Below are 10,538 nucleotides of genomic sequence, written 5' to 3' on the forward strand. Positions count from 1 at the left end.
TCCCAGTCTTCCAATGTCTTTTGCATCTTGCAGAATTTTAAGTTTGGCTCTTGGTTTCTCGACCTGCCCTAAAAATCTAAATAAATCTTTTTTGTTATTGTTTAAAAGGTTTATTATTCTTCCAAAGCTGGTATTATTTGAAAGGGACTTCTCTCGTGTCTTATGCTTGCTCTGTGGTTTAATCTTATACATTGTGGTGTTTTTTAAAACATTATTTTATTATTGTGATTTACTCAGAGTCAATGGGAGTTCTTTTTTGTGAGTCACTCAAAGTGAATTAGAGTTTGATGGCATCCAAACTGAATAAAGTATATTTTTAGGAAAAAGCATTAAAAGATGGAAAGGGACAGATGGCATGACATGCACAATATACTATACGTAACCTTTTATAATTTTCTACAAGCCCCTGTACCCCTATTTTGTTCTCTGAATTAGGATAGATAAAAAATCAATATTTCATATTTCATTCTGTCTGTGTCCATGTGTGTATTACAATATCATAAAAATCACTAGATTTTTAGAATTACTTTTATACAGTAGAGGCCAAAATTGTGGAAACCTTTTGGGAAAAGTGTATTTTTGAGGTTTGATGGCTAATAACACCACTTTTTCTTTTGGAGTTTCAAGATAATCCTATTCTACTGCTGGAATGGCCTGGGAATAGCCCAGACCTTCACCCAATTGAAAATCTATAGAGCCGACTAAAGAAACTTGTTAGTCAGAAGCGATCCAGCAATAAAACCCAGTTAACAGAAGCAATCATTCAATCTTGGTTTCACATTATAACAGCTGCAGAACTAAAAGACTTGGTTCACTCCATGGGAAGACATTGTAAGGCCGTAATTCATGCTAAATTTACCCAACTAAGTATTAACTGGCATAGTGATAATATTTATATATCTTGTTTTTTCTATGGTGATCATTTTTGTATATCTCATTTTTTCTATGGTGACATTTACCTTGTTTTTTCTACGTGTTTCCCTTTTCTTCTTTATACTGTAACTGCTATTCTAATAACAAATCCGTCATAAAAGTTATTGCATTGCATTCTTGACTAAATTATCTTTCCATTGATATATAATTTTATGGTACTACTCCAAAAAAAAAAAAAATGGTGTTATTATCTAGTTTTAGAAAATACACTTTCCCCAAAAAGTTTCCACAATTTTGGCCACTACTGTATGTTCTATGTATTAGTAATATATTAGATATTGAAGATACAAGTGTATATAGAGTATTCATCATTTGGAGAGAATGGTGTTAGTTAACCTTTGGGATATTAGCTATCATAATACTTTCTCACATTGACAACTAACAATTATAAGGGTTTTGTTTTTGTTTTTTTCATTTATGGGAAAAAACTTTTAACAGGTAACTCTTCCTGGAATTGGTTCCAATTACTGTCACTTCCTCAAAGCTCCAGAGATTTTTCTAGAAAGCAGTGAAAAATAGAAAGCAAGGTTGATAGAGGTTATAAACTAACCCCAGATCCATGGAGAGCTTGGGATAGTGGGAAGACTCCAACCGGATTATTGGGTTCAGTTTCCTCCAGCATCCGATCTTTCTTTGATCAGACCAATTTGAGATTTGAGTTGTAGAAACCTCAGTCATTATTCAAACACATGTCTGTATCTGCAGTTAAAGGTTTAGACTGATGCTTTCTTCTTAGGAGATGTGTTCAGAAAAATCTAGTATGCTAAGTCAGATCCACTGGTGTGGTTTCATATGTTGGAGACCTCTTTTAGAAGATGTTTTGGCTGCTGATGTGTTATTCATTCTGATGTTCCCAGTGATCAAAGTGAATGCCCTCAAGTGCCCAGAAGCTGATCCTATTCCTATTCCACATGAGTGGTACCAACCAGGTGATCTTCTCGTTGGTGGGATAGCCTCACAGCATCTCTATGCCTTCAGTGAACATAACTTTGATAAACACCCATCTCAGGAGCTATATGGACTTTCAGAGTAAGCAAATCCTACGTTTTCTTCACCTAATCATAGAATAGAATAGAATAGAATAGAATAGAATAGAATAGAATAGAATAGAATAGAATAGAATAGAATAGAATAGAATAGAATAGAATAACAGAGTTGGAAGGGACCTTGGAGGTCTTCTAGTCCAAACCCTTGCTTAGTCAGCATACCCTACACCATTTCAGATGTTATCCAACATCTTCTTAAAAACTTCCAGTGTTGGAGCATTCACAACTTCTGGAGGTAAGTTGTTCCACTGATTAATTGTTCTAATTGTCAGGAAATTTCTCCTTTAGTTCTAAAGTCTTAGGTCAATGCCTGGAATGCACTACCTGACTCTGTGGTTTCATCCCCAAACCTCCAAAATTTTAACCTTAGACTGGCTACTGTTGACCTCACCCCATTCCTAAGAGGTCTGTAAGGAGCATGCATAAGAGCACCAGCGTGCCTATAGTCCCTGTCCTAATGTTCCCTTTAATTGTATTCATTTTATGTATTCAATTCATACTTATACTTATATATATTATCTAATATGTACTCGACAAAATAAATAAATAAAATAAAATAAAATAAATAAAATAAAATAAAATAAAATAAAATAAAATAAAATAAAATAAAATAAAATAAAATAAAATAAAATAAAATAAAATAAAATAAAATAAATAAAATAAAATAAAATAAAATAAAATAAAATAAAATAAAATAAAATAAAATAAGTTGCTTCTCTCCTTGATTAGTTTCCACCCATTGCTTCTTGTCCTACCCTCGGGTGCTTTGGAGAATAGCTTGACTCCCTCTTCTTTGTGGCAGCCCCTGAGTTATTGGAACACTGTTCCTTGTTTCATTCACTCACTGTTCATTCTGGATCACAAATCTCTAAGACACAGGGATTTAATCAAATGAAAAAATCATTAAAAGATTTTGTTGTTAGATGCGAAGTCATGTCCGACCCATGACGACCCCATGGACAATGTTCATTCCTTGTTTCTTCTCAGCTTTTCTATATGTTGGCAGCTATTCTTTTGAGTTAAAAGTTGTTCAAAGAAAGCAAATGAAAACTGGATCTGGTCAAATAACTGTTTGAGTTTTCATAGAGTTTTGGGCTGTAGGCTAAATAAGACTTTTGTGCTCTCATTAAGATACTTCATGCTGTTTTTTTAGGAAAATGACATGAGAGGGTGAATAAGAATTGCTGGATCACAAATCTCTAAGACACAGGGATTTAATCAAATGAAAAAATTATTAAAAGATTTTGTTGTTAGTTGCGAAGTCATGTCCGACCCATGACGATCCCATGAACAATGTTCCTACAGGCCTTCCTGTCCTCTACCATCCTCTGGAGTCCAGTTAAGCTCTTTATCACTGAAATGATTACAGGTGAAGAAATTTAGAAAGGAAAGCTGCATAAAGCAGGGTGCTCAAGGAATATCTATCTGAAATTTGAAATATTCTATCTCAAATAGTTCTAGGCTGCATAAACAGAGGGATAGAATCAAGATCCTGTGAAGGGTTAATACCACTTTATAATGTCTTGGCAAGGCCACACTTGGAATACTGCGTTCAGTTTCGGTCACCATGACGTAAAAAAGGTGTGGAGACTCTAGAAAGAGTGCAGACAAGAGCAACAAAGATGATTAGGGGACTGGAGGCTAAAACATATGAAGAACGGTTGCAGGAACTGGGTATGTCTAGTTTAATGAAAAGAAGGACTAGGGGAGACATGATAGCAGAGTTCCAATATCTCAGGGGCTGCCACAAAAAAGAGGGAGTCAAGCTCTTCTCCAAAGCAACTGAGGGCAGGAGAAGAAGCAATGGGTGGAAACTAATCAAGGAGAGAAGCAACTTAGAACTAAGGAGAAATTTATTTTTATTGTATTGTATTGTATTGTATTGTATTGTATTGTATTGTATTGTATTGTATTGTATTGTATTGTATTGTATTGTATTGTATTATTATTTTATTATTTTATTATTTTATTTTATTTATTTATTTATTTTGTCGAGTATATATTAGATAATATATATATAAGTATAAGCATGAGTTGAATACATAAAACGAATACAATTAAATGTCTTGACAGTCAGAACAATTAATCAGTAGTACAACTTGCCTGCAGAAGTTGTGAATGCTCCAACACTGGACGTTTTTAAGAAGAGGTTGGATAACCATTTGTCTGAAGTGGTGTAGGGTTTCCTGCCTAAGCAGAGGGTTGGACTAGAAGACCTCCAAGCTGCCTTCCAACTCTGTTATTCTATTCTAAATTATAACAAAGTGTTTGAAGTAATGAAAAAAATGATACAGGTGAAACGAGGATTCTTCATTCTCAACTAAGTCACTCACTGCAGAATTAGTTTCTCAAAGATTCTGGGAATTCCACACTGCAACCTAAGCTGTTGGTCTCTTTTGCAGTTTCATGTTCGTTCTTAAGCCAATTTCTGAAATTTGGACTGCAGTGAGTGGGCATTGGGGTCAGGATGATTTGAGTCTGGACTGTTTCTACTGTAGGACCTGGTTATTCTCCAGCATTTTGCCTTTTTTATCTGTGCAAGGAAGGTCAACCTGTTGAGTGCTTCTGAATTAACTTGTTTATCAGCCTCTGCTTTTCTGTTTTTGGTTTGTTCCTTCCTCCTAGCCTTTGTTTTACTGCCAGGTGTCTTAACTAAGCTTTTCTCCCACAGTATCATCCCCCCACCTATCTCTTATGGCACCATCCTAACTCTGATGCTACAGTAACAAAAGCAATAGGGAACAGCTGGTTTTTCAATATTCTTCTGCAGGTCCATGAAAATTAGCTGGAAAAGATGAATGAATAGTTAACCTTCAATCAGAATAGAATAGAATAGAATAGAATAGAATAGAATAGAATAGAATAGAATAGAATAGAATAGAATAGAATAGAATAGAATAGAATAGAATAGAATAGAATTCTTTATTGGCCAAGTGTGATTGGACACACAAGGAATTTATCTTTGGTGCATACGCTCTCAGTGAAAAATAAAAAGAAAAGATACATTCGTCAAGAATCATAAGGTACAATACTTAATGATAGTCACAGGATACAAATAAGCAATCAAATCATACTAGGAAACAATATCAATATCAATCATAAGGATACAAGCAACAAAGTTACAGTCATTCAGTCATAAGTGGGAGGAGATGGGTGATAGGAATGATGAGAAGATTAATAGAAATGCAGCCTTAGTGAATTGTTTGACAGTGTTGAGGGAAATATTTGTTTAGCAGAGTGATGGTGTTCGGGAAAAAACTGTTCTTGTGTCTAGTTGTTCTGGTGTGCAGTGCTCTATAGCGTCGTTTGAGGTTAGGAGTTGAAACAGTTTATGTCCAGGATGTGAGGGGTCAGTAAATATTTTCACAGCCCTCTTTTTGACTCGTGCAGTATACAGGCCCTCAATGGAAGGCAGGTTGGTATCAACTGCTTTTTTCTGCAGTTCTAATTATCCATTGAAGTCTGTGTCTGTCTTGTTGGGTTGCAGAGCCAAACCAGACAGTTATAGAGGTGCAGATGACAGATTCAATAATTCCTCTGTAGAACTGTATCAGAAGCTCCTTGCGCAGTTTGAGCTTCTTGAATTGGCGCAGAAAGAACATTCTTTGTTGTGCTTTTTTGATGACATTTTTGATGTTAGGTGTCCATTTTAGGTCTTGAGATATGGTAGAACCTAGAAATTTGAAAGTCCCTACTGTTGAAACTGTGTTGTCTAGTATTGTAAGAGGTGGTAGTATGGGAGGGTTTATCCTAAAATCTACCACCATTTCTATGGTTTTGAGTGTGTTCAGTTCCAGATTGTTCCGGTCGCATCACTAGTCTAGTTGTTCAACATCCCATCTGTATGGGGATAGAGCTGGAAAAGACCATGGAGGTCTTCAAGTCCAACCCCTTGCTCAACCAGGAGACTCTATGCTATTTCAGACAAGTGGCTTTCCAGTCTTCTCTTAAAAACTTCCAGTGATGAAGCACTACAACTTCTGAGGGCAATGTCGGAGCGTAAATCAGCCCCGTTCCCCCCCTGGGCACTTGATTAGAGACCGATGGATCTTGTTTTTCCATGCTGTATACTTTAAAGAAAGAAAACCTGAAATATATTCTAAGAAACATTTTATTATAAAGAAATAAAACAAACTTACTAACTACATTGTTACCGGACAAAGGAAAAAGATCAGGAAGTTTCTTCCTTAAACTTGGACATGCGCAGTAGCTCTAAAATCACAAGACAGTCTTATCTCTGTTACTACAGAGACGTGATAAAGTTCTCGGCCAGGCTACCATAAGTCTTAGGATGGAAGCTCAGCTGGCAAACACATAACGCAGTGACAGGAAAGCTGTTCCAAAGGTTAATAGTCCCCACTGTGAGGAAGTTTCTCCTTAATTCCAGGTTGTTTCTCTCCTTGATCAGTTTCCATCCATTGTTTCTTGTCTTGCCTTCTGGTGCTTTGGAAAATAAGTTGACTGCCTCTTCTTTGTGGCAGCCACTCAAATACTGGAATACTGCTATCATGTCACCCCTAGTCCCTTTCTCTAGACTGGCCATACCTGCTTCCTGTGATAATTTGTTTAGGAGAGGTAAAGAGAAAAGTGGAATACATTTAGAACATATATACAGACAGTTCTTGCCATTGAACATTGCATTAAAATCCTAAAACTTTATTATTCATGTTTGTTACTAGGAGCAACATTCTGTAAATGAAATATGTAATCATTTACAAATATTATATAGACTGTAGCCCAGGGGTCCTCAAACTACAGCCTGTGAGCCAGATACGGCGTGCCAAAGCCATTAATCTGGCCCACTTGCGACCATGAGACTGCCCTGCCCACATCGCCCCACCTAGCCGCCGCCCCCACCCACCTTCTGGAGGCCTCGGGAGGCGAAATATAGCCCCGTTTTTGGACGGCAGAGTGGTAATGGAGGCCGAGGAGGCCAAAAATGTGCCCATTTTTGGCCTCCCCAGCCTCCAGACAGAGAGAGAGAAGGAGAGAGGGAGGGAGGGAGGGAGGGAGAGAGGGAAGCATGGATGGAGAAAGAGAGAGAGAGAGAGAGAGAGAGAGAGAGAGAGAGAGAGAGAGAGAGAGAAAGACACACATACACACACAAACAGAAGTCCCTCACACACACCCCAAGGCAGTCACATCCCTTCATTAACCTGCTTTCAACCCGCAGGAGCATAACAAATTAAAGTTTAATTTGTGTGTATTGTTTAATGGACTGCTAAATTGGCCATGCCCACCCAGTCACATGACCACTTAGCCACGCCCACCCAGCTGGTCTGCCCCCCCCAGTCTGGGGGGACTGTGACTTGGCCCCCTGTTTAAAAAGTTTGAGGACCCCTGCTATAGCCAAAAGTGTTTAATAGATTAGAAATATCGGCACTATATTGTAAAAATCTAATTCTAATCTCAGGCAGAAACCACTGTTTTGGTTTTTTTTCAATATTGTTCTAAGTATTGTTTTCTGAAGAGTTTCTTTATTTGCAGTCTCATCACAAAATTTTACCAGCATGTCCTTTCCTTAGTCTTCGCTGTGAAGGAGATCAATGAGGACCCACATATCTTGCCCAATGTTACTTTTGGCTTTCACATCTATGACAGCTACAATAATCCGAAGATGACTTATCGGACCACTTTGGACATGGTCTTCAGATTACATACATTCGCCCCCAACTACAGATGTGGCACCAGGAAAAATCTCATGGCCGTCATTGGAGGACTTGGATCAGATACTTCATCCCATATAGCAGACATGGTAGATTTTTACAAGATTCCACAGGTGGGTCTATAGGTGAGGGGATTTACCCTGTTCTTCTTAATCGATTAAAAGATTAATCAATGGATTAAGGATAACCAAGAGCATTCTTTAGTGTTCGTTCTCAGAAATTTCCCCTAAGATTTAAGTGACTCAGAATAACAGAGTGGAAAGGGACTTTGGAGGTTTTCTACTTCAACCCTGCACATGCAGAAGACTCTATGGCCGTGATGGCGAACCTATCGCACGGGTGCCACAGCTGGCACGCAGAGCCCTCTCTGCGGGCATGCGAGCCATCGCCCAGCTCAGCTCCACTGCGCATGTGTGCGTGCCTCCCACTGGCCAGCTGATTTTCAGGTCTCTGCCGTGCATAAATGGGGATGGGGCGCAACTGGGAAACACTTGTGCATGTGCGGGGGGGATTGCACATGCATGGGTGGGGGACAGGGGGAGCACAGCGAGCCCTCCTGCAGCCCGTTTTTGATCCTAGGAGGCTGCAGGGAGGCCTACTAGGCCCAAAACTGGGCATGGGGGGGGGGAGCGGAATGCCCTCTCACAACCTGTTTTTGGTTCCAGGAGGCTGCAGGGTGGCCTACTAGGCCCAAAAGGGGTGTAGGATGTGTGTGGCATACCCCTCCATGGCCCGTTTGTGCACCCAGGAGGCTGAAGTGAGGCCTACTATGCCCAAAACTGGGCATGGGGGGGGGAGTGGCATGCCCCTTCACAACCTGTTTTTGGTTCCAGGAGGCTGCAGGGTGGCCTACTAGGCCCAAAAGGGGTGTAGGATGTGTGTGGCGTACCCCTCCATGGCCCGTTTTTGCACCCAGGAGGCTGAAGTGAGGCCTACTAGGCCCAAAACGGAGTGCAGGGTGTTCGTGTGCACATGCGTGGGGGTGGGGGGGGCACAAGGGGGGTCATGCACGCATGCACAGGGGTGTGGGGCATTTGGGGGGTGCACAGATTGCATTATAGGTGCCAGCACACGGGCATGCTATTGCGTGCCTACGCACATACTTTTGGCACGCAACAACAGAAAGCTTAGCCATCACTGCCCTATGGCATTCCTGAGAAGTAGCTGTCCAGTCTCTTCTTAAAAGCCTCCAGGGATGGAGCATCCACAACTTCTGGAGGCAAGTCATTCCACTGGTTGATTGTTCTTGCTGTCAGGAATTTTCTCCTTAGTTCTGGGTTGCTTCTCTCCTTGATTAGTTTCCATCCATTGCTTCTTGTCCTGTCTTCAGGTGGCTTCGGGGAATAGGTTAACCCCCTGTTGTGTTGTGTCAAAATGCTGCTGGCATTTTAACACGTTTCCTGTTAGGTTGAATGAAACAATGATTCTCCAGAAATTTATCTACATTTTCAAAAAATTGAGAAGTTATGGATAAGGAGTAAATTCTGATCTGTCTGTCTGTCTGTCTGTCTATCATCTATCTATCTATCTATCTATCTATCTATCTATCTATCTATCTATCTATCTATCTATCCATCCATCCAACCATCCATCCATCCATCCATCCATCCATCCATCCATCCATCCATCCATCCATCTATCTATCTATCTATCTATCTATCTATCTATCTATCTAGGTAACAAAATGAAATTCAATGTAGAGAAAAGTAAAGTCCTACACTTAGGTAAGAACAACCAAAAGTACACATATAAAGTGGGTGAAACCAGGCTTAATAGCTGTGAGAGGGATCTTGGAGTCTTAGTGGACAACCAGCTAAATATGAGCCAGCTGTCAAGTTGCAAAGCTTTCAAGTTGCCATGAGCAGGAGGGAAGGAGAACTGATGGAGCTGATTGATCTCCCTAACTGAAATTACATTCCACAGATTCTTTCCTACCGCAATCAGTAGGAGAGCCGAAGTAGTTAATTGGAGAATGTGATTTATAACATGGCCAGGGAGGAGGGGAGAGACAGGGTCATAGGGGTACATAAATCTACGTAGGATTAGTTCTAACTGCATCCGAATATTGCCGAAATGGTGCTCCTGTATGACTGTATTTCTTTTGAAGTTTGGTTTGTGGCTCATGAATTAATTAGGCATCTTTCGGAAACTTCACACCAGCAGTGTGCAGTGGCAGCCAAAAAAGCCAATTAACAGAAGGATACAATCAAGATCAAGTGCTAATACCATTCTATAAAGCCCTAGTAAGACCACACCTAGAGTACTGCATCCAGTTTTGGCCACCACACTATAAAAGAGATGTTGAGACTCTAGAAAGAGTGCAGAGGAGAGCAACCAGGATGATTAGGGGACTAAAACATATGAAGAACAGTTACAGGAACTGGGCATGGCTGGTCTAGTGAAAGAAGGACCAGGGGAGACGTGATAGCAGTCTTCCAATATTTGAGGGGCTCCCACAGAGAGGAGGGGGTTAAGTTATTTTCCAAAGCACCTCAAGGCCAGACAAGGAATAATGGATGGAAACTGATCAAGGAGAGATTCAACCAGGAAATAAGGAGGAACTTTCTGACAGTGAGAACAATCCACCAATGGAACAGAAGTTGCCTTTGGAAGTTGTGGGAGCTTCATCACTGGAAGCTTTCAAGAAGAGATTGGGCTGCCATTTGTCAGAAATGGTATAGGGTCTCCTGCCTAGGTGTGGGGGTGGGGTTTGGACTAGATGACCTATAAGGTCCCTTCCACCTCTGTTAATCTATTGTTAATCTATCCAATTTTTGAAATGATCCATAAAAATGCAGAAGCAAAACAAAAAACTCTCCTTAACTTCATGGCTTGGGTGCTTTTTTGTAGCTCACATATGGATCATTTCCAATGGGAGAAATTGATACCGGTG

This window comes from Pantherophis guttatus, chromosome 4 (genome assembly GCF_059756535.1).
Source record: "Pantherophis guttatus breed Tessera chromosome 4, ASM5975653v1, whole genome shotgun sequence".
Taxonomy (NCBI): Eukaryota; Metazoa; Chordata; class Lepidosauria; order Squamata; family Colubridae; genus Pantherophis; species Pantherophis guttatus.